This window comes from Schistocerca piceifrons, chromosome 6, assembly GCF_021461385.2.
Source record: "Schistocerca piceifrons isolate TAMUIC-IGC-003096 chromosome 6, iqSchPice1.1, whole genome shotgun sequence".
Classification (NCBI taxonomy): Eukaryota; Metazoa; Arthropoda; class Insecta; order Orthoptera; family Acrididae; genus Schistocerca; species Schistocerca piceifrons.
The window spans coordinates 283,405,842-283,430,156 of NC_060143.1; the positions used below are offsets into that span (position 1 = coordinate 283,405,842).

The window sequence follows — 24,315 nt, forward strand, 5'->3', positions numbered from 1 at the left end:
GCCTCATGTAAAAAAAAAGTCATCATCTGAGAGCGGATTGTCCGATTTGGTAGAATTTTTCGTGGTAGTTGTTGTCAGGACAAGGTATGTATGGAAAAATGCTTTGGAAAATCCACCGAAAAGGTCAGAAATTCAAGTCAAGTGTGAAAGACCATGACTTGAGAACGACTTGACAAATTTGATTTTTCTTGTTTCATATGAAAAAGAAAATTTAAAAATTGTTTTCATTTTGATGGTTCTGCTGTCACGTCTTTTCAGAGCAAAAAAAAAAAAAAAAAAGCTGTCTGACAGTCATATATAATATATGTGATAGCGTATGTTATAGACGGTGAAGAAAATTTCGCGCACTCGGACTTCACTGCGCAATTTCTCATACATTGCCAATACAAAATTTCATCCTGCTCATCTTTCTGGCAGTAAATGGACGTTAAAGATCGGAAATCTCGCAACACTGTAATTACATGTTCGGTAACTACCTCTGTCAGCGCTTACTGTGAATCGTCTACAAAACATTTGCCGTTATGTATTACGAACACAGAAATGGAAATACAACCATTTTCATTGGCCAGCTTTTAAAGAAACCTTTTGCATGTCGTGAACATGAATTGTTTCGTATCACTGTACATACTAGATCCTAAACCTGTTTTCTGTGTACCCTCCCCCAAGAGTCCCATCGATTAATACCAACTATTATTCTTGCCACGTTTAGGTCCATAACAATTCGTTAGGGCATTACCTCACCAAGACCATTGGGGGAGGGTACACAGAAAACAGCTTTGGAATCTAGTACATGAGCCGGTCGCGCTGGCCGAGTGGTTCTAGGCGCTTCAGTCTGGATCCGCGTGACTGCTACGGCCGCAGGTTCGAATCCTGCCTTGGGCATGGGTGTGTGTGATGTACTTAGGTTAGTTAGGTTTAAGTAGTTCTAAGTTCTAGGGGACTGATGACCTCAGATGTTAAGTTCCATAGTGCTCAGAGCCAATCTATTAGATGCACGGCGTGCAAAAGGCTTCTTCAAAAGCTGACCAATGAAAACGATTTACTTCCATTTCTGTGTTCGTAACACATAACTGCAAATGTTTTGTAGAAGACCCACTGTAGCGCTGTATGACGATTAAGACGTAAGATACCGTACCAAGCAGACTACTTTAGCAAATAAAAATAAATATGCCTCTGAACTGAATTCTCGACCTCCTTCATGCCAACACAAAGTGCTATCCATTACACCAGCTTTAAGCAATGCTTTACCTGCTGACAGAGGTAGTTAACGTAAATGAGATTAGAGTTGCCAGACTGCCAATCTTTAACGTTCATTTACTGCTCGAAATATGCGCAGGATGACATTTGTGAGAGACATTTTTGTTTTGCCAGCATGTGAACAATCGAGTTGCAAAGTCCGAGCTTACGAATTTTTCTTTACTCAGTGTAAAAGGGAAACGTTGTTACCTAAACACTGGAAAAGTTCTTGACCAATTTACTACAAAATTTTTTCTACATTCTAATGAACGTTTGAATAGACATAGGCTATTCATTTCTGTAATATATATGTAAAAGATAAATATATATGTAACGCAGAACACGGAAGTGTATTTACCACAAATCTCGAAAAGTTCTTGACCAAATTACTTCCAATGTTTACATGATATTGTAATGAACATTCGGACGCACTTAGGCTATATATTTCCGTAATACATTGAATATATAAATACATATGTAATGTATTAAGGAGACGCTGTTAAAGAAATCTCGGAAAGATATTGACGTATTTACCTCAAATCTTAACACGATGTTCTACTGAACATTCAGACGGAAATGAATGGCTCAAAATGGTTCAAATGGCTCTGAGCACTATGCGACTTAACTTCTGAGGTCATCAGTCCCCTAGAACTAGGAACTAATTAAACCTAACTAACCTAAATACATCAAACACATCCATGCCCGAGGCAGGATTGGAGCCTGCGACCGTAGCTGTCGCTCGGCTCCAGACTGTGGCGCCTAGAACCGAACGGTCACACAGGTCGGCACGGAAATGAACTTAGAGAGGGTGAGGAGGATATGTACGGAGTGACTGAACATTCAGACGGAAATGGCCATAGACAGTGGGGAAGGAGGATATGAGAGGGGAGAGGGGGGGGGGGAGAGGGTTATGCACAGAGTGGCCGGAGTGGCCGAGCGGTTCTAGGCGCTTCAGTCAGGAACCGCACGACCGTTTAACGGTCGCAGGTTCGAATCCTGCCTCAAGCATGGATGTGTGTGATGTCCTTAGGACTAGTTACGGTTAGCTAGATGTTTTCAAGGGTGCCCATAGACTTTATTTGTCTGTTTATCGACTCTGACCTGCGAGTTTGTTTAGTTCAGAAAGTTATGCTACGGCTCTGTGGTATATGGCTGAAAGTAGAAGTGATTTTGAATTTTTCTGTCAGATGCCACATTATATAGCTTATTCTGAAAGTTTCGATTACTTTCTTACTTTATTATGGGACCTGCAGCATATACGAGCTCTATTTAAAAAATTCCGGAACATTTGTAATTTCGCGCCAATGGTGTGCTGGAGTGAATTGCGGTTGGCATTCGTGCACGAGCCTGTGTGTAATGTGTAACTGTCGGACGTTTCATTGTTGTACGTTTATTAGTTACCGTTTAGTGCAGGGGCATTATCATGGAGGAGCATCCATCTTCCAATCCTGTGCAACTGGTCGAACCCGCCGAATGTGCTGTAGCAATCGGTTCATACCGGACTGGTAAAGTGTAGCATTAATGGTTTCACCTGCAGAAACAAATTTCTTGTGTACAATGCCGTTGTTGAAGAAGACTAGCAACAGTGTTTCCACCTTTGAATTTTGCAGGCGGCTTTCTTTGGTCGCGGGTAAGACGGTGCACACCATGACAACGATTGCCGTTTTGATCCGAATTGAACCGGTAGCACCAGGTTTCATCTCCCGTGACGATGGTGTTCAGAAGCAATGGATCCTGGTCATACATGGAAATGAAATCACCAGCAGGTTCCATCCGTTTTGCTTTCTGTGAGCTCGTGCTGCACAAGTCGGGAGCAGATCTTCCCTTTACCCAAATCATGGCGGACGATGGTGTGCGCCGCGTCCTTGCTGATGCCCAACTCCTCCGCAATCAATCTGAGAGTCCGTCGTCGATCTTGTGCCAGCATTTGTCGCACTTTCTCGATCTTCTCTGTGGTCCTGGTTATCGATGGCCGACCTGAACGTGGCTCATCATTCCCTTCACGGAAACGTTTAAATCACTCGTAAACACATTTTCTGCTCACGGCTTCCCTCCCGTAAAGCTGCACCAACATTCCAAGTGTCTCCGATGCAGTCTTCCTCAGTTTCTAGCAGAACTTGATCTTTACGTGTTGCTACATTGTGCTTTGACACTACCTCTCACACTGACTACGTTCAACTGGTCGCAGTCATATGCAGAGCATGCCGCGTGTAGATTCTCATCTAGTCTCTGAAGATCCATCAGCATGCACACACACATGCGTCAACTTGCCGTTCAAAAATGATACAATTCACCGAACTTTTTAGACACACCTCATACAACGTATATATATGCCTCTGCATCGCGATAACGCTACCGCATATTCATCCCAGTTGGTACGTGACTATTGCACATTACGCAGAGAACTAGGAGACATATTGGTGCCTGATAGTTTATTTTAGTGTTGTTGTCGTGGACTGCAGTCCAGAGACTGATTTGATGCAGGTTTCCATGCTACTCCATCCTGTGCAAGCTTCTTCATCTCCAAGTACCTACTGCAAACGACAACCTTGTGAATCTGCTTAGTGGATTCATCTCTTCGTCTCCATCCACGCATTTTACTCTCGAAGCTTCACTCAAATACTAAATTAGTGATCCCTTGATAGCTCAGAACGTACCTTCTCCTGAGTTACGTTAACTACCCATCTAATATTCAGCATTCTCCTGCAGCACCATATTTCGAAAGCTTCTATTCTCTTCTTGTATAAACTGTGTATCGTCAATGTTTCACTTCCATACAAGGCTACACTCCACACAAATACTTTCAGAAAAGACTTCCTGACACTTAAATCTATACTCGATGTAAACAAACTTCTCTTCTTCAGAAACGCTTTCCTTGCCGTTGCCAGTCTACATTTTATAACCGCCCTACTTCGACCATCATCGGCTATTTTCCTCACCAAATAACAAAACTCATCTACTACTTTAAGGGTCTCATTTCCTAACCTAATTCCCTCAGCATCACCTAATTTAATCCAACTAAATTCCATTACCCTCCTTTTGCTTTTCTTCATGTTGATCCTATACCCTCCTTTCAAGACACTGTCCATTCCGTTAAACTGCTCTTCCAGGTTCCTTGCTGCCTCTGACAGAATTACAGTGTCATCGGCAAAGCTCAAAATTTTTATTTCTTCTCCATGGATTTTAATTCCTACTCCAAATTTCTCATTTGTTTCCTGTACTGCTTGCTCAAAATATAGACTGAATAACATCGGGGATAGGCTACAACCCTGTCTCACTCCCTTCCCAACCACTTCTTCCCTTTCACGCCCCTCGACTCTTATAACCGCCATCTGGTTTCTGTAAAAACACTAAACAGCCTTTCAATTCCAGTATTTCACCCCTGCCACCTTCAGAATTCCAGGCAACATTGTCTAAAGCTTTCTCTAAGTCTATAAATGCCAGAAACGTAGGTCGGCCTGTCCTTAATCTATCTTCTAAAGTAAGTCGTAGGCTCAGTATTGCCACAAGTGTTCCAACATTTCTAAGGAATCCAAACCGCTCTTCCCCAAGGTCGGCTTCCACCAGTTTTTCCATTCGCCTGTAAAGAATTCCAGTAAGTATTTTGCAGCCGTGACTTATTAAACTGATAGTTCGGTAATTTTTACACCTGTCAACACTTACTTTCTTTGGGATTGTAACTATTATGTTCTTCTTGAAGTCTGAGGGGCCGGCCGGAGTGGCCGAGTGGTTCTGGGCGCTAGCGCCTAGAACCGCTCGACCGCTACGATCGCAGGTTCGAATCCTGCTTCAGGTATGGATGTGTGCGATGTCCTTAGGTTAGTTAGGTTTAAGTAGTTCTAAGTTCTAGGGGACTGATGGCCTCAGAAGTTAAGTCCCATAGTCCTCAGAATCATTTGAACCATTTGAAGTCTGAGGGTATTTCGCCTGTTTCATACATCTTTCTCTCCACATGGTAAAGTTTTGTCATGGCTGGCTCTAATAGAATGTTGTCTAATCCCGGGGGCTTGTTTCGACTTAGGTCTTTCAGTGCTCTGTCAAAATCTTCACGCAGTATCATATCCCCATATCATCTTCATCTACGTCCTCTTCCATCTCCACAATACTGCCCTCAGGTACATCACCCTTGTATAGACTCTCTATGTACTCCTTCCCCTTTCTGATTTCCCTTCTTTGTTTAGTACTGATTTATCATCTGAGCACTTGATATTCATATGAGTGGTTATCTTGTCTCCAAAGGTCTCTTTCATTTTCCTGTGGGCAGTATCTATGTTAGCCCTAGTGATATATGCCTCTACACCCTTACATTTATCCTCTGGGCATCACTGCGTAGCCATTTTGCACTTCCTGTAGATCTCATTTTTTAGACGTTTGTATTCCTTTTTGCCTGCTTCATTTACTGCATTTTTATATTTTCTTCATTCATCAATTACATTCAGTATCTCTTACCCAAGGATATTAACTAGCCCTCGTCTTTTTACCTAATTGATCCTCTGCTGAATTCACTCTTTCATCTCTCAAAGCTACCCTTTCTTCTTGTTCTGTATTTCTTTCCCCCGTTCTTGTCAATCGTTCCCTAATGCTCTCTCCAAAATATTTTAGTATATAAACTTAATTCGGTTTTATTGCTTTCATCAGTATAGGCACTGGCGTTGTAGACGGTCATATGTCAACTTTGAATAAATATAGTTGGTTATATCACTATTTTCAGTAACGTCTTAAAGTTGCTATAATTTGCTGTTGCACGTATAGGGTAACACGTTTTCCATTATCTAACAGTTGTAGAAATTCTAGTTTGACAGTTACAAACCCCCCCCCCCCCCCCCCCCCCCGACCATGAATCATGGACCTTGCCGTTGGTGGGGAGGCTTGCGTGCCTCAACGATACAGGTAGAAGTCCCGTAGGTGCAACCACAAGGGAGGGGTGTCTGTTGACAGGCCAGACAAACGTATGGTTGCTGAGGAGGGGCAGCAGCTTTTTCAGTAGTGGCAGGGGCAACAGTCTGGATTATTGACTGACCTGGCGTTCTAACACTAACCAAAACGGCCTTGCTGTTCTGGTACTGCGAACGGCTGAAAGCAAGGGGATACTACAGCCGTAATTTTTACCGAGGGCATGCAGTTTTACTGTATGATTCAATGATGATAGCGGCCTCTTGGGTAAAATATTCCGGAGGTAAAATAGTCCCCCATTCGGATCTCCGGGAGGGGACTACTCAAGAGGACGTCGTTATCAGGAGAAAGAAAACTGATGTTCTACGGATCGGAGAGCGGAATGTCGGATCCCTTAATCGAGCAGGTATGTTAGAAAATTTAAAAAGGGAAATGGATAGGTTAAAGTTAGATATAGTGGGAATTAACGAAGTTCGGTGGCAGGAGGAACAAGATTTTTGGTCAGGTGAATACAGGGTTATAAATACAAAATCAAATAGGGGTAATGCAGGAGTAGGTTTAATAATGAATGAAATAATAGGAGTGCGAGTAAGATACTACAAACAGCATAGTGAACGCATTATTGTGGCCAAGATAGACACGAAGTCCACGCATACTACAGTAGCGCCAATTTACATGCCAACTAGCTCTGCAGATGACGAAGAAATTGATGAAATGCATGGAGAGATAAAAGAAATTATTCAGATAGTGAAAGGAGGCGAAAATTTAATCATCATGGGTGACTGGAATTCTATAGCAGGAGGAGGGAGAGAAGGAAACATAGTAGGTGAATACGGATTGGGGCTAAGAAATGAAAGAGGAAGCCGCCTGGTAGAATTTTGCACAGAGAATTACTTAATCATAGCTAACACTTGGTTCAAGAATAATAAAAGAAGGTTGTATACATGGAAGAACCCTGGGGATACTAAAAGGTTTCAGATAGATTATATAATGGTATGACAGAGATTTAGGAACCAGGTTTTAAATTGTAATACATTTCCAGGGGCAGATGTGGATTCTGACCACAATCTATTGTTTATGAACTGTAGATTAAAACTGAAGAAACTGCAAAAAGGTGGGAATTTAAGGAGGTGGGACCTGGATAAACTGACTAAACCAGAGGTTGTACAGAGTTTCAGGGAGAGCATAAGGGAACAATTGACAGGTATGGGGGAAAGAAATACAGTAGAAGAAGAATGGGTAGCTTTGAGGGATGAAATAGTGAAGGCAGCAGAGGATCAGGTAGGTAAAAAGACGAGGGCTAGTAAAAATCCTTGGGTCACAGAAGAGATAATGAATTTAATTGATGAAACGAGAAAATTCAAAAATGCATTAAATGAAGCAGCCAAAAAGGAATCCAAACGTCTCAAAAATGAGATCGACAGGAAGTGCAAAATGACTAAGCAGGGATGACTAGAGGACAAATGTAAGGATGTCGAGGCTTATCTCACTGGGGGTATGATAGATACTGCCTACAGGAAAATTAAAGAGACCTTTGGAGAAAAGAGAATCACTTGTATGAACATCAAGAGCTCAGATGGAAACCCAGTTCTAAGCATAGAAGAGAAAGCAGAAAAGTGGAAGGAGTATATAGAGGGTCTATACAAGGGCGATGTACTTGGGGACAATATTATGGAAATGGAAGACGATGTAGATGAAGATGAATTGGGAGATATGATACTGCATGAAGAGTTTGACAGAGCACTGAAAGAACTGAGTAGAAACAAGGCCCCAGGATGGACAACATTCCATTAGAACTACTGACAGCCTTGGCAGAGCCAGTCCTGACAAAAATCTACCATCTGGTGAGCAAGATGTATGAGACAGGCGAAATTAACTCAGACTTCAAGAAGAATATAATAATTCCAATACCAAAGAAAGCAGGTGTAGACAGATATGAAAATTACCGAACTATCAGTTTAATAAGTCACAGCTGCAAAATACTAACGCGAATTTTTTACAGACGAATGGAAAAACTGGTAGAAGATGACCTTGGGGAAGATCAGTTTCGATTCCGTAGAAATGTTGGAATACGTGAGGCAATACTGGCCCTAAGACTTACCTTAGAAGAAAGATTAAGGAAAGGCAAACATACGTTTCTAGCATTTGTAGACTTAGAGAAAGCTTTTGACAATGTTGACTGGAGTACTCTCTTTCAAATTCTGAAGGTGGCAGGAGTAAAATACACGGAGCGAAAGGCTATTTACAATTTGTACAGAAACCAGATGGCAGTTATAAGATTGGAGATACATGAGAGGGAAGCAGTGGTTGGGAAGGGACTGACATAGGGTTGTAGCCTCTCCCCAAAGTTATTCAATCTGTATATTGAGAACGCAGTAAAGGAAACAAAAGAAAAGTTCGGAGTAGGAATTAAAATCCATGGAGAAGAAATAAAGACTTTGAGGTTCGCCGATGACATTGTAATTCTGTCACAGACAGCTAAGGACTTGGTAAAGCAGTTCGGAATGGACAGTGTTTTGAAAGGAGGGTATAAGATGAACATCAACAAAAGCAAAACGAGGATAATGGAATGTAGTCGAATTAAGTGGGGTGATGCTGAGGGAATCAGATTAGGAAATGGCACTTAAAGTAGTAAAGGAGTTTTGGTATTTGGGGAGCAAAATAGCTGATGATGGTCGAAGTAGAGAGGATATAAAATGTAGACTGGCAATAGCAAGAAAAGCGTTACTGGAGAAGAAAAATTTGTTAACGTCGAGTATAGATTTAAATGTCAGGAAGTCGTTTCTGAAAGTATTTGTATGGAGTGTAGCCATGTATGGAAGTGAAACATGGACGATAAATAGTTTGGACAAGAAGAGAATAGAAGGTTTCGAAATGGGGTGCTACAGAAAAATGCTGAAGATTAGATGGGTAGATCACATAACTAATGAGGAGGTATTGAATGGAATTGGGTAGTAGAGGAGTTTTTAGCACAACTTGACCAGAAGAAGGGATCGGTTGGTAGGACATATTCTGAGGCATCGAGGGATCACCAATTTATTATTGGAGGGCAACGTGGAGGGTAAAAATCGTAGAGGGAGACCAAGAGATGAATTCACTAAGCAGATTCAGAAAGATGTAGGCTGCAGTAGGTACTGGGAGATGAAGAAGCTTGCACAGGATAGAGAGTAGCATGGAGAGCTGCATCAAACCAGTCTCAGGACTGAAGACCACAAGAACAACAACAGTTACAGAAAATTATCAAACAACTTTCAAAAGTTGCAGAAAATAGTATTACAATCAAGAACCCAGGCAGCAGTAATGGTTTACTCAGAGATGACATAGGTCCATCTTCAGCGTCAAGATACGTGCTGATGGAGGCGATAAAGTCGAAATAGGCTTATATACGAAAAGGAAATGTCAAGCAACTTATCGTTTTCCAAATCTCTGCAGAGTGGTAAAGTGCCGTTTTGCTTCTGTTCTATCAGGACCAGATACGAGTTGTCGGCGATGGCTGGCAACTCACATGCAATTGTGTGTGTGATTTTGTAGGGACAGTAAAAGGCTTATGTGTTCTGGATTCATTTTGTGTCGTGCTTTCGGGAATCGGTTATAGCTCTACTGGGAGAGATTCCTCTGCTTCGTGTGATCGGTCATGAGACACACATGTGTCACGTGTGTTTGCTATTTCAGCCACGTGATAGACAGCGCCGTGTAATTTTGCTGTGTGTTGTATTCTGTTAGCATGTGTTAATATCGCCTAGTTACTGTATGATATTTGTTTTATTCAATGTCGTAGTGATACGACAAGGGTAGAGTTTACTGGAGGAAATAGTTTGCATGTTTCGAAGAGGATAACCGAGAAGTATGCGGGTGTGTACCGTGTACAGTACTAGTCACTAAATTGAGACTGGAGTCACCACCGTTCGTCAGATATCCATGGTAGCGTAATCTGCGGACGTGCTATTGACACAGTACTAAGTTTGTCCGGCTGGAATTTTTGTTTTCTATTATCTTGTTGACGCCGCATGTACGCGTTTCGGCGTGTTTAATAGTGTCGCCGTCGCCTTTCGTTGTCTTGGTTTTACGAGTTCCTGTTGTGATTTGGGATTGACGTGTCTATGATTCACGTGTGTTCTCATTTTTTGTTGTGTATTTTCAGTGCTCTTGAAAGTACGAAGGACTTGTGGTCGTTGTACGAACATATTTTATGCTTCTCTCTTTGATGTGGAAGTCTGCATTGTTATTTAGTTGACCTCGTATAGTACTAAAGGAAGAACGGACGTGTGTTTGCTGTCTCTGTCGTGTACTTACATTAGTTGGACTCCTTAAGTTTCTTTGGTAAAGTACTACACCAAGAATGAGTCTCACTTATTGGTGATTAACCTAAGGCGCACGTTTGATTTGGAGTTACTGCTAGTGCCTGTTTAGTTACGAAGGGTTTGTTCCCTGCCAGAAATGGGGGGACTAGTTTAAGTTACGTTTAGTCCCTGTAAGAACAATAGTAGGTGGTTATAATGACCTACTGACATATGTCCAACTTGCGCCAAGCTAAACACGGTGCTAATTGTCGATTCAGTAGATTGAGTAACTTTGGGTGTGGCTTAGAGCGGCCACTGTTTGCTTGTTATGTTTACTGCTGAATGCTTGCTCGCGTTCATTCTTTGTTTTTTTTTAATGTTAAAAATTTTCTGTAACCAGATTTTCATTAATGCACCTCTGGTTTACTTTTATGTCACTGCGTAAGGGACTGCTGAAAAATAAATTTGAAGTCAGAACTTTTTTAGCTTTTCGGATTAAATTTTGTAACAATTCTTAAGCAATGTTTTGCTCTTTGTATTTTTTAATGTCCTCGGAGAGTGCTGTTGCGCCTTACAGTTCGACCAACCCAGTTATTCAGTAATGTGTTACAGAGCAAAAGAGCCCGGCTTTCTTGCGTCTTTCTCTTTCGGCTACCGACGGGTTGCACGCCATCGTCGTCACCCATGCCGCGCTGGTACTGTCTGTACACCTCTTCGCTTCCGGCATCTTGTTCGCTGAAGGGATTTCGGACGTCTTAATGGGTGCTGCAGCCAGCAAACTGTTAACGCGCTTTTAGAAAAGAGAAAAAAAAGTAAAAAAAAGGAAAAAGTTACTTTAAAACAAACATTTGTCAGCCGTGAACATCCTCAGTTGCAAATGACCATCTCTCCGCTAGCCCCTTCCCACGCTCTTTGCGCGTTTCCCTTCGTTTCCACTGTCGTATTACCACCTCGCTGCTGCTTTTGAATGGTTTCAACTTCTCCTCCCTTTTGCCCATTCACTGGACATCATTTATGGCCCCAGTAAGTACTTCGATGACTAGTGAAATTAATATCCTCAAGTTGGTACTTCCGATAAACTAAGCGGTACTTTTGACTACAGTTCGCCGGCCGGAGTGGCCGTGCGGTTCTAGGCGCTACAGTCTGGAGCCGACCGACCACTACGGTCGCAGGTTCGAATCCTGCCTCGGGCATGGATGTGTGTGACGTCCTTAGGTTACTTAGGTTTAACTAGTTCTAAGTTCTAGGCGACTGATGACCTCAGAAGTTAAGTCGCATAGTGCTCACAGCCATTTCACTACAGTTCTTTTGGCCGATATACGTACTTCGATCATTTTATACTACAAGGATTTACTTAACTAATCACTGAAAATTTAACCCAGTTTCCTTTTGTATATCCTTCCCTGGCTGATTTATTGAATCACGAGTCCTAAGTTCCGATTTTCTGCAAACTGGATCCGTCAACGCTGCCTGGGACGCTATCCATGGTTCAGTGGATGTCGTGCCTCCAGTAGTGAAGGCAGTATAATTACGGTTACTAACGACACCGCCACACGGGGTAGGCGCGCGGTCTAAGGCGCCTTGTCACGGCCCGTGCGGCTTCACCCCGCCGAAGATTCGAGTCCATCCTCGGGCATGGGTGTGTGTGTTGTCCATACTTACTTTAACTTAGATTAAGTTGTGCGTAAGCTTAGGGACCGATGACCTCAACTGTTTGGTCCCATAAAAATTTACTTACGACACTGACATCTCCCCACCTGTTGTTTATTCCTCGTTGCTGAGCAGCATGTTTATTCGTTTGACATCCATACGAATCTATTGAGTAAAAAGTAGATACATGAGTAGTTCATTTTTGTGTGACGCAGTTCAGTTAATGGAATAGTCCAACGATGCATTGCACTCGACAGTAACGTGACTGCTATTTCAGTCTTTCCTTGCAGAATAATCTATAGCCATATTAAAGAGAATAACAAACGCAAAATATACTCTTTACATTTTCGTTGCGTTGGTAACACCGGATAGCAAGCGGAAACACGAAAGCACGCACCTTCGCAGCAGACAGAGGCAGGTACTAAGATAGCGCTGATCGACAGAGTGCGGAGGTTCGAGTCCTCCCCCGGGCATGGGTGTGTGTGTTTGTCCTTAGGGCTTAGGATAATTTAGGTTAAGTAGTGTGTAAGCTTAGGGACTGATGACCTTATCAGTTAAGTCCCATAAGATTTCACGCAAATTGGAACATCAACAGAGCGCAGTGCGAAAATTCCTGAAATGCCCTTTCATAGCACTCTACGCACTTCCCCTTTTTGGTGCCTTTTTATCTTCGATTTTACTTTTGCCTCTGCTTACTTAATCTTCCTGAAAATCTTTAAAAAAATATTGAAATTACAGTGTTTGTATTCCTAAGCCAGGCCAATGCCTTCCACATTCCAGAAACACTTTGCTGTTGCTGAAGGCAGTAGATACATCAATCCGTGTTATTTGCAATTGCAATTTTAGGGGGCCGAAAGTACGGAGGTGCAGGAGGAGGAGGAGATTACGGTTTAAAGCCCTGGCGACATCGAGGTCATTACTGACGAGGGCACAAGCTCGTATTAGGAGAGAATGGGGGAGGAAACGGCCGTGCCCTTTCAAAGGAACCATCCCTGCATTTGCCTGAAGCGATTTAGGGAAATCACGGAAAACCTGAATCAGGATGGCCGGACGCGGGTTTGAACCGACGTCCTCCTGAATGCGAGTGCAGTGTGCTAGCCACTGCGCCTCCTCGCTCGGTGCCTTGTTATTTGGTTGGCACTAATGAACGGCTATAAACTTGACAGGTTGGCAGTTAAGAGTGAATTTTTGACCACTAAGCTTCGCCCACTACGAACGCACCACGTGCAGCAGCGCTGCGCTCGAACGCAGAATTGCAGATCAGCACAGAATTGCGCAGAATGGAGCAGTGTGTTCGTAGGTGCGCAGTACTGTTCCAGAGTGACTGTGCGTGCGCGAAAATAAATAAATAAACGAGAAATGCCGTCCAAACAGAGGGCACGCGAACAAACAACTTCCTGTGATGTACCGACAACGCGCGAAAGTTGTTCGCTGTAGCGCAGAGGGGCCCAGAGCGACGCGGTTTGCCGTCCACACTGAACTGCTTTTCTTGGTTTTGCGCGCGCGGCCGGTGTCGACGCGGCTTTAATTATCTGTTTTCTGTCAATGGTATTAAAATATTTAAAAATCAGATTTCGTTATTGTTAGTGTGGTGTCACCGCCAGACACCACACTTGCCAGGTGGTAGCCTTTAAATCGGCCGCGGTCCGTTATTATACGTCTGACACGCATGTCGCCACTATCAGTGATTGCAGATCGAGCGCCGCCACACGGCAGGTATAGTCTAGAGAGACTCCCTAGCACTCGCCCCATTTGTACAGCCGACTTTGCTAGCGATGGTTCACTGACTACATACGCTCTTATTTGCCGAGACGACAGTTTAGCATAGCCTTCAGCTACGTCATTTGCTACGACCTTGCAAGGCACCATGTTCAGTAATTAGAAGGAATTCTGAACAGAAAATATTGTGAATCGTGTACCGTCAAGAGCGACGTTAATCATTAATGGATTAAAATTAAGTATCCAAGTAATTACGTCCACTTTCTGAATTCTAATCCCTTGTCATGTTCCAGAACTCTCGTCAGTATAGTTCTTCCTTCTTCACGCCAGCCTGCGTGACCTACAACGCGTCCATTTCGCCCTCTTCTAGTAACACGGTGTTGGCTCTTCTGCCAACACAACAGTTAGTATAACAACTCGTGTGTAACCCAGAATAACTAAAGAAACGAGAAAGAATTTAACTAGTAAGGATTTGGAAATAGTGTAGACGAACTTAGTTAATAATTAGAGTTGTAGTAGTTACTGAATTAGCTGTAAAGTAATACTTTTGCGGAACAACTTTAAAATAACTTCGTCATGCGAGGGGTGTTCAATAAGTAACACAACACGTTTTCGTCTCTGCGAATTTCGGCTGAAAAAAAATCCGGAATTTGCTGTGGTAAATCGTGGAATATTCTCGTTTCAGATAATTTTAAAACCGGGAGAACCACAGCTAAAATAGTTATACATGACTGATTGACAATTGATACGGTAAACAGTTTTTAATGCAGGCGTTGAAATTATTGAGTATAAAGCGGAATGAAAAGTCCAGTAGTCCGCTGGAGCTGTATTTATTCAAGTCAATTACAGACCCACACAACCGATTTCGCAACTTGTAAGTTACATCCTCTGGTGTATACAAATGTTATGTCATGTGGTGTGGAGAGCAGTTACAGAATGCTGCAGAGCAACAGTTGGCGTGGGTAGGCAAAGTTCTCAGCCTCCCTCAATTGATAAAAAAAAAATCATCATTCATAAAAGAAACCATCATCTACGACGAATGTCATGTCTGTGTTAAAATCACGAACTTTCGTCGCTTTACTTATTACAGTTTGTTGTTACCGGCCTATATCTGTTGCTTGACATCAAGGTCCCTCGACAGTCTTCGTGGAAGTAAGGCTGTGACGTTGTTCGAGCTCTTTCCGGCAGACCTGGCACGTCTCCTTGACCAGAGTGTGCCACCATTCTCATCCTTAGACAATAAATGAGCACAGCATTTGCGTCGGTTCCGTTCAGACATCAAATGATGAGACACTGAGGCGCCACCTGACCAGGATGTCAACGTTCATTGGTTTTGTTCCAAAATTTGGTGTACCCAATGGAACTGAGTCGCCCCACCACTGCGCTTGACCATACCAGTGCCCCCGTCTTCTTTCGTTAGGTGATTTTATACCCAATAGAAGTTTTTGCAGGATTCGCCCAATTTTTCATGAAGCAAGCGATATTATCATCCGTGACACTGGCAACAACACTGAGTCATTCAATCCGCACAGAGTTTTTTTGAAAGTAGGTAGTTTTGGATGGAGCTCGAGCTTTCATGGTTATTTAATCACCATCCACTATGGGGGGTCATTCATACCATAGTCTCGATTTAGTACTGACGGGTGTATGGTTTGCTGAGTTTGGGAAAATCTGTCGCAATTACGGTAGCTCATTGTAGTCCCTGGGAAGTTCGTTACTTGCTCACTTTGCCACGGAACTTGTTTTGCTTGTTTTGATTATAATTTGTGGAAATGCGCCGTATCGGTAACTTTGATTTCGCGAGGTACACAGATGAGCAGATCTTCTTACGCTTTCTTCAAACTGGCTTTCACATCTTTTTGGTACCTTCTCGCAGTCTTAGCATGTACTGTAGTTTCATATCAGACTCAGAGAATTATTTTCTATGTTAACTATTATTATAATTTTGGTCAGTTATTAAGTTAAACAAATATCTGTTAATCTCAGTCTTCACTTAGATTCCAAGATCTTTTACACTGCCCTACAGTGTTTCCATAGTAAGGAAACCGACTGATAATAAATACAACTTCGTATGCACCTAAGCTTGATGATCTCACTGCGATGGCGTTATCGGTCTTCGCAGTGACTAAACTCCATGATCAGTTATTTTAAGAGTTCTGAAAAAATGACGAGCATTGCACTCGACCGTCACATTCGATCAACTCAGTAATTAAAACAAAATAGAAAACTGCACTGATTGACTATTTCGTCTTTTCTTGGTAGAATACTTTATACGTTATGACTGAAAACACACACAAAACTCGTATAATATTCTAAAGCATTTATTATTTCATCAACCGGTTTACGGCTGTTGAGCCATCATAATCCCAGCTGGCTCACTTTCTGTTTATTCTCGCTAGTATACCTTATCTCTTGATAATTCAGAAGCTCTTAAAGACAAGATTATTTTGTTCGGCGGCACGTTTGGAACCTGCCACCAAAATTCCTTGATCAGTTTATTTTCTTGTATGAACAACTGTTGTGATTTGTATATAGTTCATTGATTAATGAGTCACATATTTTATCTTAGTTAAACCTTACACGGCATTTACATTGGAAAATCCCTTTTGTTTTATTCCTAAACCTAGCATCAACGTTTTTCATCTCTACAAATGAGGGTACTCTGAAGATCCACTAGTTTCAAACCTTTGATCCAAAAAAAAACATCACTGCACTACATTCTTATCTTTCAACCTGATGATGGCGTAATAGATGAAAACGGTTTTCTGAAACAAATATACTACTGACCATTAAAATTGCTACACCACGAAGATGACGTGCTACAGACGCGAAATTTAACCGACAGGAAGAAGGTGCTCTGATATTCAAATGATTAGCTTTTCAGAGCATTCACACAAGGTTGGCGCCGGTGGCGACACGTACAACGAACTGACATGGCGAAAGTTTCCAACCGATTTCTCATACACAAACAACAGTTGACCGGCGTTGCCTGGTGAAACGTTGTTGTGATGTCTCGTGCAAGGAGGCGAAATGCGTACCATCACGTTTCCGACTTTCATAAAGGTCGGATTGTAGCCTATCGCGATTTCGGTTTATCGTATAGCGACATAGCTGCTCGCATTAGTCGAGATTCAATGACTCTTAGCAGAATATGGAATCTCTGGGTTCAGGAGGGTAATACGGAACGCCGTGCTGGATCCCAACGGCCTCGTATCACTAGCAGTCGAGATGACAGGCATCTTATCCGCATGGCTGTAACGGATCGTGCAGCCACGTCTCGGTCCCCGAGTCAACAGATGGGGACGTTTGCAAGACAACAACCATCTGCACAAACAGTTCGACGACGTTTGTAGCAGAATGGACTATCAGTTCGGAGACCATGGCTGCGGTTACCCTTGACACTGCATCACAGACAGGAGCGCCTGCGATGGTGTACTCAACGACGAACCTGGGTGCACGAATGACCAAACGTCAATTTTTCGGATGAATCCAGGTTCTGTTTACAGCATCATGATGGTCGCATCCGTGTTTGGCGACATCGCTGTGAACGGACATTGGAAGCGTGTATTCTTCATCGCCATACTGGCATATCATCCGGCGCGATGGTATGGGGTGCCATTGGTTGCACGTCTCGGTCACCTCTTGTTCGCATTGACGGCTCTTTGAACAGTGGACGATACATTTCAGATTTGTTACGACCCGTGGCTCTACCCTTCATTCGATCCCTGCGAAAGCCTCCATTTCAGTAGGATAATGCACGACCGCGTGTTGCAGGTCCTGTACGGGTCTTGCTGGATACAGAAAATGTTCGACTTCTGACCTGGCCAGCACATTCTCCATATCTCTCACCAATTGAAAATGTCTGGTCAATGGTGGCCGAGCAACTGGCTCGTCACAATACGCCAGTCACTACTCTTGATGAACTGTGGTATCGTGCTGAAGCTGCATGGGCAGCTGTACCTGTACACGCCATCCAAGCTCTGTTTGACTCAATGCCCAGGCGTATCAAGGCCGTTATTACGGCCAGATGCACTGATTTCTCAGGATCTATTCACCCAAATTGCGTGAAAATGCAACCACATGTCAGTTCTAGTATAATATATTTGTACAATGAATAACCGTTTATCATCTGCATTTCTTCTTGGTGCAGCAATTTTAATGGCCAGTATTGTAATAAATCTTGTAGAATATTACAGTACAGTTGTGTGTGCTTTCGTTCATAATGTAAAAAAAAAGTCTGTTAATCTTACTTTTGGCTTCGATTCCAAGATACTTCAATTGCCCTACAATATTTCCGTGGCTAGGCGGCCGGCTGATCATAATCGTAGCATAGTGCAGACCTAAGCTTGTTGTTCTTGAAACAGTCCGTAGTCGATTTCATAGATTGTTGCTTTCCTCCAGCGTTCTAGGCGCTACAGTCTGGAACCGCGAGACCGCTACGGTCACAGGTTCGAATCCTGCCTCGGGCATGGATGTGTGTGATATCCTTAGGTTAGTTAGGTTTAAGTAGTTCTAAGTTCTAGGGGACTGATGGCCTCAGAAGTTAAGTCCCATAGGGCTCAGAGCCATTTGAACTGACAGCGTTGCGTCGATTGCCATGAGGTAAATGTAAATGTCGTGTGACTTGGGCCTCCCGTCGGGTAGACCGTTCGCCGAGGTCAAGTCTTTCTATTTTACGTCACTTCAGCGACTTGGGCGTCAATGGGGATGAAATGTTGATGAAGATTAGGACAACGTATCACCCAGTCCCTGAGCGGAGAAAATCTCCGACCCAGGCGGGAATCGAAGACGGCCCATTAGGACTGACATTCTGTCGCGCTGAGCACTCAGCTACAGGGGGCTGACTTTTTCCAGGTGGTGGGGGGCGTGAATCGCCGTAGCCCTTAGCCCTTAGGGGGAAAAGACAGACCGGCAGGTGGGCACTTGTGGCGCGGGCAGGCAAGGGTACCGATTAACACACTGAGCGGCTTACTGCACTCCGCTCCGATTTCAGTTTACTGGTGGCGCTACCTGGCGTGGTACCGAAGTGTACTTTCACAGTCGTGATACACAGCAGTGGAGATCGAGCTAGTGCACGCATGCATGTCTAATGACAGTAGTGTCGGAAATGTGACGTCTGGAAGCTATGTTAGCGGAAGAGTACTTACGCAACTTGAAGTGTTTCTGACCCTTCGTGCACGGGCTTGCATGGAGACGCGGCACCCGGTATGTAGGAAGATCCACGTTGCAGAGAGCTGAGTCGGCCTTTGTAACCGCACTGGGGGACGGCAGTGTGTCGCTCGCAAAGCGGTGTACGGAGAACGCTAAGCGCTTCTAGTTGGTGTCACATTGGAACGCGGTTTGGCGGGTGGAAAATTATTCTATGAGGCTGAATGAAGGTCATCTGCACTCCGCCATGATAAGGGTGAGCAGCTACAAATCTATAAAACTTTGATCATTGCCCGTGCTTTAAATACTTCAGTGGGTTTCGCCCTATGCGCAACAGCATTCACTTCTATTAGTTTTGTATGAATACTATATGCCTACGTGTATCAGCTGATGTGCTGAGTGCACTTGAAAGAGTGGTTTTATTACTGTATACCTGTTACAGAGTTTTGAAGCCGTCTTTACGTGATTTAGATTCTACTAAGCTATCTTAAGCGCTACTGAGATTGTAGAAACGATTCTTAACCACTTATTCCAATTCGCAGTCGTTGTCCCATTAGCTTACGGCAATAATCGTTCGGAAACTGTTTTTGCTACAGGTTGGCTACTACTAGAGTTTTATTTCTTACAGGTAAATAACTGCTGAATAGCTGTTATGGCGCCACTGTCTGACGCCGTGTATCTTTTACAAGAGCCGGTTTTAAGGAAATGTAATGTTTCATAGAATTTTTCGACCTGCAAAAAGCGTTCGACAATGTTAAATGGTCCAAGATGTTCGAAATTCTGACACAGAATTGTAGTCTTTCGCCCCTACTATTTAATCTATACATACAAGAAGCAATGATGGAAATAAAAGGAAAGTGTAAGAGTGGAATGAAAATTCAAAGTGAAATGGTGTAACTGATAGTATTCGCTGATGACTTTGCCATTTTCAGCGCAAGTGAATAAGAATTACAGGATCTGCTGAATGGAATGAACAGTCTAATTAGTACGATTGGGAATAAATCGAAGGAAGACGAAAGTAAATGTGAGATCAGCGAGAAACTAAACATCAAGGTTGGTGATCACGAAGCTGGCGAAGTTTCTGCTACCTAAGTAGCAAAACAACACACGACGAATAGAGCAATGAGGTCATAAAAAGGAGACTAGGCCTGACAAAAAGGGGATTCCTTGCCAAGGGTAGTTTACTAGTATCGAAAATAGACGTTAGTTAGAGGAAGAAATTTCTGAGAATATATGTTTGGCGCACAGCATCGTATGGCAATGAAACATGTACCATGGGAAAACCGGAAAAGAAGAGTTTCGAAGTGTATGAGATGTGGTGCAACAGAAGTATGTTGAAAATTTGGTGAACTGACATGGTAAGAAATGAGGAAGTTCTCAACAGAATCGCCGAGGAAAGGAACGTATGAAAAACACTGACAAGAAGAAGGGACATAATGGTAGGATATGATTTAAGACATCCTGGCATAACTTAGTAGTACTAGAGGGAGCTGAAAAGGGTTAAAATTGAGCAGGACGACAGAGATAGGGATATATCCAGCAAATACTGAGGACGCAGTTCGCAAGTGTTACTCGGAGACAATGAGGTTGGCACAGGAGGGCAATTCGTGGCGGACCGCATCGAACCAGTAAGAAGACTGGTGTCTCAAAGAAGTGCTTCTTATACACAAAATATTTGTTATTAATAACTGCTACAACTGTTTATTAGAGACGTAGAACTCGGGGCGGGTTGTGAGGATCTTAAAGTAGCTGCAATTTCTTGTTATTTTTACGTTCGTTTCCTGTTGTACAACTTCCCTGTGTCACTCTGTATTGTGACTGCTCATGATGCAGCAAGCGGCCGCTATTGACACAATACGGTTCCTGGGGCGTGTTGTGGTCGTTATGTAACAGATGGCTGAGCAGCTATGTAATTAATAATGTTTTTCAGCGGCAGCTGTTTATTTAATGCAAAGTTTTTGTATGAAGTATTGTGAATTTAATTTTTTTGTAGCCTCTGGTTTCTAATACTAGCACCCCCGAGTGTAATCGTAATTTAGTTCCTCCTCTTGTGTTCATCATTGTTATTGGACTATATTTTAGTTGCTTTAAGTTCAGTGCTAAATTAGTAGAAATAAACAGCTTACTCTCAAGGAAGTTTTCTGTTTTAATGCTCTACTTTGCTGATGAGAAGGGGGAAGGGGACTAGTTGAGTTCTCACAATGCACAGTGGACAAACTCAACGATCAGCAATTTTAAAAGTTCAGACAAAAGAACGAGCATTGCACTTGCTCGCCATGTATAATCAAAGATTTGTTTTATAACGAACATTGTACTTACACTCCTAGCCTCTGATATGGAAAACCGACTCAGCTTTCAATAGACCACGTGAGAACAAGATGGGAGTTGCTAAATCACAGGCCAGCCCCTGTGACCGAGCGGTTCTTGGCGCTTCAGTCCGGAACCGCGCTGCTGCTACAGTCGCAGCTTCGAATCTTGCCTCGGGCATGGATGTGTGTGATGTCCCTAGGTTAGTTAGGTTGAAGTTGTTCTATGTCTAGGGGACTGATGACCTCAGATGTTAAGTCCCATAGCGCTTAGAGCCATTTGAACCATTTGGGCTAAATCAGACGCCAGCTGATGGAAAATTGGAACTTTTCAGCCTACATGAAGACTGTAAGGTGTGGTCACAAAACTTCAGTCAGCCATTGCATGCAATTGCAAATCAGGCCCGCCAATGACAAAGCCGATTAGCAGTCTGTGAGCTGCCTGGTTAGTGCAGTGAGGTTCTGACAGTAAGAGCGAGAGCGAGAAGACAGTGAGTCAGAGAAAGTGAAGAGGCTACAATGGAACAGCAAGCTTGCCTCTTTTGCCTTTTGGAACTTTGTCAACCTGCTGCCTACTTTTTCTCTGGACTCAGAGCTGGATCCCCATTTCCAATGTCTGTCATTACTTGTTAGTGATTTAATCTTTTCCCGGTCCAGATTGAATGGATTTACCTTGCGTTGCAGTGGCTGTGACTTCATGCATTAGACTGCACCTTACCTTTTCCTTACTTGGCATCCACCTCCGAAAACTGAAATAACGTCGCTTCTGCGAGATGAAAACCAAGAGAAACAGCCTCTCGTTGAGCAGACTCGGGAACACTACGTGGGCCGCCGAGCACGCCACCTGCGTACGGGAGATTACGGAAGAGGTAATAAGGCTTGCGGGCAGTTAATACGGAAGCCACGCACGCCCTCGCTTCACAGCTGCTAAACACAGCAGATGAAAGACGCCCGCTGTCATCTCGCTGATACACATCTACGGTACAATCGCAGCGCAGAAACCTCGTATCTGTCACACACATCTTCATGACGTAAAAACTGAAATGTCATGTGGAGAGATGGTAAATTCCCTACTTCTACTTTAACAGTTCCTAAGCTGTGACTTTGCGCAGGCAAATCGGCCCTGAGATTTATCTGTATTTATTATATGACAACAATTGTACATGCTTTAACAAATTAATTAATTTGTTTGACTTGTCTGTCAATTCCCTATTTAATTCAATACTCTGGCCTTCAGCACGTGGGGCCTTTCATTTGTTTCGAACCGTCTTATCTAGTTAATATTAGTTTTCAATCAAACATTTAGTGTGTTCAGTTCCCATGTAGATTAGTTACTCTATGAAGCGTTTTCTATTTTATATTGAAATGATTGTGGAGGAGACTACTTCAGTGAGCTCACTTTCAGGTATTTGTTTTGTGTCCAGTTTCCATTATCCATTGCTAGCTGTTACCTGCGGATGCACTTGCATATCAGTAGTATTGTTATGGTGAGTAAATAAGCTATTGTACGTGCAGTAAATAATGTCAGTTGACAACTTATGTCTGCTTGTTTGGATAAGCATGTCTCGTGATGTGCGTCCTTCCGGCTTTCCCCCGCGCTCCCCTTCCCCCTCCCCACACAGCGCCCTATGTGTGACGCGTTGCACCCGAGCGAAGCGTGCAGAGGTACATGGGCAGGCAGGAGTACGCATTTGGCATTTTTACATCATGTAATTGAAGCAGCTATACATTGTCCAACGTGTACATTATGCAGCGAACATATCAGTGTTTTTTATCGTGGTTTATGTTCATTAATGTTAGAAAAGGAGTTACCATAAATTCCAACCTTCAACTTCTTATGGGTCTCCCATTTTCTTTTCTTTCCTAAAGCAGTCTCTCTTTTTCGTCAGGGCTCAAGCTGTCTCCAAATCAACTTTCATCGCAGTTAGTCAGTGCTTGAGTCGGGAAAACGTAACAGGGTTAATTTCCCATTTATAACATAGTATGGAAGTACCTTGATGATTGCATAAGCACTGTACTCATTATGATGAGTCGTATTACGTACACGACATCAACCACTAAAAGCATTTTGGCAAATACGATACAATTCAAAAGTCAAAAAGTTAATACTTTTTCGGAGAGTAAATATTTTTTCCTAATTCGCATAATGTTGTGAAAATCAATAAATATCTTGTACTATGCACTTTCTAAAGTATCCAACGTTCCTTCTCTGCGTTCAAGCTATGTCAGTACCAAATTTCATCAAATTCGGTTCAGCATAAGAGGCAAATTCCCTTTCGCATTTATTAGTATGGGTAGTACGGCAGGCAACATGCCGAATTTATTGTCTTGAAGCAGTTTCTTGAGTGTCCCAGGCGATGAGATCCTACTGAAGAGGAAAATATTGCGTCGTTTCTCCTCTGGGACAACTCAAGGGATGGAAGAGGCAAGTCTATGACCTGAAATAGTGCCAGAAATAATGGGAAACGACGTAGATCCTGGTCTGCAAAAAGATCTCTTCCACTGGGTCAATACTTTGAGTACACTATTAAATGTTCAGAATCGCAAAAGAGAAAAACATTTGCAGCTGTAATTTCTTTATTTCCCCGTACACCAGTAGTCTCTGATACTGTCTAAAATTGGATTAGTTTCACTGCTACGTTGACTGTCACTCTTCACATTTAGATTTCTGTATGGGTTCTAAATCATTTGAACTGTTCATCACAACAAAGAATTACAGAAAAACTGAATATGAAGAACGTCGTTTAAAGACATGAAAATGACGTATGGTATCCTCAGAATCAATAATCGAGATGTATACACTAAATTTACATAGAGATGTATTAATTAATTTACTCGATGGAGATGCGGAAAGTTCCTTTAATGTCACTACTGTGAGCAGGAACAGTTCGTGTAGAATAACAGCTTATAATACATCCAGTAACAAATCCAGTGTATGAATATGTTGTCAGACAGTTGGCAGCACTGCTGCGTCTGCACCTACGGCTCGTCAGCTGTCCCACGTGACTATTAACAGCTGATCCTACCACGTGGTTCCCTGCGTGCCTTTCATCTCGAACTGTAGCAACATAGCGATTATGGTC

The 24,315-nt window shown here is 42.9% G+C and overlaps 1 long non-coding RNA gene across 1 annotated transcript in view; it reads right to left on the reverse strand.

The window, feature by feature from the left end:
* LOC124803032 overlaps positions 1 to 24,315 on the reverse strand; it is a 1,832,333-nt gene that overhangs the window by 1,807,016 nt on the left and 1,002 nt on the right. The window lies entirely within an intron of this gene.